Raw genomic sequence first — 4,745 nt, forward strand, 5'->3', positions numbered from 1 at the left:
GAGATCTGAGATATAATATTGAAGCTGCATGATTAAATGTCCGAATTGTGAGATACACAGAATCTCATTAATTTCATTTCAGAGATTTTTTATTCAGTGGTGGCAAAGGACTTCCATCCATCCATCCATCTTCAACTTCTTATATGTAGTCGAGTCGCAGGGGCAACAGCTCCACCAGAGCTCCAGACTTCCCTCTCCAGAGCAACATTAGTGACTAGTAATTTAGGACTTCCATAGGAGGAAATGCAGTAGACCTATAGGCCACAGTCATTTTTATTATTCTCCATCCAACTTCATGGCAAATAACTAGTTTGTTTGAAAATCCACACGTTGGTGGACAGACAGTCAAAGTAAACCAAGGTTTATTACTCCTTTAATCTCTGCGGGTAGGCTACTCTGTGGGCACTTCTTATGATCAAAGTTTGGACTTTATTATTTTGCCAAATGGAGAGAGCTTTGGAATAGAAATATTGTTTTTCAGATTTTTGACAGTTTTGAATGATCAAAGTTCTGCAGTTCTAATGTCTCCATCGTGTCCACACAGCTGACCTTGTGGTACCTGTGGTACCGCTCACTGTGCTCAGGGCTTCAGACAGCTGACCTTGTGGTACCTGTGGTACCGCTCACTGTGCTCAGGGCTTCAGACAGCTGACCTTGTGGTACCTGTGGTACCGCTCACTGTGCTCAGGGCTTCAGACAGGTGATCAAATGCAGCACAGTTGGACGGAATTTCCCTGCAGCATAAAATATCAGCTTCTCCCTTCTTCTCTGCATGTTCCTATCACAGTCAGTCAGTCAGTCAGTCAGTCAGTCAGCCAGCCTGTCTGTCTGTCTGTCTGTCTGTCTGTCTGTCTGTCTGTCTGTCTGTCTGTCTGTCTGTCTGTCTGTCTGTCTGTCTGTCTGTCTGTCTGTCTGTCTGTCTCTGAAGAAGAGGAAGTCTAAACAAAAAGTGCACAGTGAATATAAACAAGGTTCTGCTCAGGCAAATAACAGAATAATAGAGAAACACTAACAGAGACGCTAGTAATTTGGAAGAGATGTAGAGGAAATGGTTAGACTGGAGAAACATAATTGAGAACTGAGAACACATACAAATGTTGCATAAATTTAACCCTGAGAGTGTACAAATGAACCCTTATCAGTCCAGGTTAAATTAACATTGGATTTATTTATTTATTTTTGCCTTGGAGCAAAATGAACTGCTCAGCAGTGTATGTGTGCATGTGCGTGAATACATATGTGTGTGCACACACATGGGAATAATATACTGTAGCCTACATCCACACAAATATGCACACAGACCCACTGTAGTAAAGTACCTTTGTAAAAGTGAAAGAGAAAACGTCCCTGTGTGTGTGTGTGTGTGTGTGTGTGTGTGTGTGTGTGTGTGTGTGTGTGTGTGTGTGTGTGTGTGTGTGTGTGTGTGTGTGTGTGTGTGTGTGTGTGTGTGTGTGTGTGTGTGTGTGTGTGTGGGTGTGCGTGCATGTGCACGTGCGTGCGTGCGTCTGCGTGCGTGTGTGCACACTGTGCGTGTGTGTGTGAATGTCATGGTTGGAGTAATGCCAAAGTGGACCATTTTCAAACAGAAGTACACTGCAAAACCTTGAGTGTTAGTTTAACTCTGGGAGTGGACAAATGACCCTTAGGACAAGCTTTTACAGCGTGTGGTCATTCTCGGCTCGCACAATAGCACACTTCATGGTTTCAGAACAGAATTGAGCCCATCTTTGTAATACCATTTTCCAAATTACCAACGCTTGTATTTGAGACACAGCAGCAACTTTTCATCTCAGGTTCTAAGTGTATAGATGTGTTGTACGTTGGCCATATGTAACAACGCTCAACATATCCAGGCCATGTTGTAAGTGGGCCAACATTGTCCACTGGCCCAGTTCTGTGACAAGTTGAATATCCATAATCAAGGCTCAGTAATCTAGCCGGATTACATGGTGGTCTCACATGCGGAGAGATACACCTCCGTGTGTGCGTGCATGGGCGCGCGTGTGTTGGGGGAGGGTGACGACTCATGTTCGGCGATTAAACACTATTATGAGGAAGTTGAGTTGGCTTAATTGAGAGCATGGGTGAGAAGGCTTTAGAGGTAACAAATGGTACATACATTATGTACATAGTAGATTGTTGGAGCTCACGACCCCCAAAACGTATTTTATTTGTCAGCCATTCTGTCAGGATCACTCACGTCAAAGTAGCTTTTTCCATTCTTCTCTGTCATCTAACATAACACTGAATGTAGACCCAAATTGATCTGTATACGTAAGCTATTTCGTTTTCTACATGTTTACACTTGTCTTGGGAAACATGGTTATTGGTGCAACATGTTCCATCAATCCAACCGGCACAGGACCTGTAGCTCTCCCTGTGTAACCTGACCTTTCACCTTCCTCTTCCAAAGCCAAGCCAGCTTCCCAGCCTGCTCTTTCATGTCCTTCCGCTGTTACAGTAAAAGCATTAGTCATGTCCTGCACACATTCCCAAACAACTACACACAAAAAGGACACGCACGCGCGCACGCACACAGGCACACACGCACACACACACACACACACACACACACACACACACACACACACACACACACACACACACACACACACACACACACACACACACACACACACAGGCACACACAGGCACACTGCCACACTCACAGACACTCCCTATCTCCCTGGCAGGGCATAAAGTCTGCGTGATAAACAGTAATGCTATATCCCATCAGTAATAGATCAATGCCACACTCTCGGCCAATCAGGATGCTGATCCAGCCCCTAACTGGTGTAGCAACTGCTCATCTCCGTGGTAACGATCGGCCCGCCCATGCACTGACAGAGTTGATATAATGTTGTTATAATGTTGACGCTGGGCATATCGATTTCCTGTGTATGGAAGACAGGAGTAGACAGGAGAGGCAAGAGAGAAGAAGAAGAGAAGAGAAGACAAGAGAAGACAAGACAAGACAAGACAAGACAAGAGAAGACAAGAGAAGACAAGACAAGAGAAGACAAGAGAAGACAAGACAAGACAAGACAAGGTTAAAGTGGTTAAAGTGAACAGTTGTCAGATAAAGAGGTAATATAACAGAATAGAGATGTTCAATAGATCAGGAGGGGAGCATGGTAAATGCCAATCCTCTGTTTCAGAGACAGCGCTGAGAAGAATACAGAAGGATAGAGGTTGGCATTTTAATCCACTGAGTATCTGTGCAGCCACTGCATTTTACTCCAAGGTTGTCGTATGTAAATTGAGTTTTATGATACATTCTTCGCCTTTGTGACACCGCCATAATGAGCTGTACTCAAGCTGGAGTTCAAATCAAGGCTCCAGGCACAGCGGTGAAGAACACTACGATAGATGAGAGGGGTTCAACAACACTGTCACTGCACAGTGGAACTATGGTGAAGTTACAGTCCCCAAATATAGCGCATCTGCAAGCTCTGCTATTTTCGACATACAAGAAAGTCTAAATCAGGATTCTTATTTTAGCGATACGGATGTGCCACAATTTCTTTTTAACAGAGAGTATGTTCTCTGCAAACAGCTTTTTCTCCTGGCCCGTTTCCTGTTTCTAGAGTTCACAAGTAATAAGCTCATCTAAGATTGTTTGCAAAATTGCGATAAATAAAGAGCCTCTTCTGCTTGGGAGTTTTCCCCTCACAATTTTTTTTTCCCGCCCATCATTCAACTTTCGAGGAGCTATGGTATGAATAGTGTTTTTGTCGGTTCAATTCCAGAACCCAACACCACAGTGACAGAGACAAACTCTATATTGATCTGGGTAAGCAGAACGCCTCTCGTCCCCTCTTGTGTCCCACAGGAAAGTGGAGGCCAAAAAGAAAATAAAAGCCTTTTTTTCTCTCCCCTTCTGTCCTGCTTTTACCTCCTCTCTTGTCCTCTCTGCAGTACTGCCCCACACAGCCCTGCAGTAATGCAACCCTCTCTCTCTCTCTCTCTCTCTCTCTCTCTCACACATACAATGTATATGTTATATATATATACATGTATATACACCTCATATATATATATACACGGCACGCACGCACGCATGGACACACACACACACACACACACACACACATCTTCCTTGTCTCACTCTCTCCCTCTCTCCTGCAGTAGCTCTAATGTGCAGGGTGTGAGTCATGTTCAATATCACACCGCAGGGTCCCACAACACAGACAACTCACAATGCTGAGAGAAACAGAAAGAGAAGGAGAGAGAGAGTGAGGATGGAGGGATGTGTGGAAGGTTGGCACAGAATCATAAGCACACACTAAACCCATTAAGACCTCTCACATTCACGATACCCCCTACACAGCCTGTAAAACACAGAAAGGCACAGATACACGCACACCTGTGCACGCGCACTGTGGCCCGGATTAACAATTGTACTTACTGCTGCTTAAGCGCCAGGGCCCGCAGCTTGCAGGGCCCTGTGTGAGACTATTTCAAATAGGTACATCTGTTGCTTCCGTCGCAACCGCATATTCATAGGTCACCGATTTCAATGTAACGCAACACAGGAACCCCAGCTAGTGTTTTTGGTCATCCAACAGTTTCTTAACCACTCGGTGGGAGAAGACTCAGAAATAGCATATCCAGCATCGGAGGGCAGCCTTATAACTCTATGGGAGCGATGGCGATAGTGCTGGCTATCGCTGAACGCGCGCAGATTGGGCACGCGAATCTGGGCACGCGAAGGCAAAAAGTGTGGTTCTTGCTTGTGTTGTGCG

Source organism: Protomyctophum bolini, assembly GCF_963924005.1.
Source record: "Protomyctophum bolini genome assembly, chromosome: 9".
NCBI classification, from domain to species: domain Eukaryota; kingdom Metazoa; phylum Chordata; class Actinopteri; order Myctophiformes; family Myctophidae; genus Protomyctophum; species Protomyctophum bolini.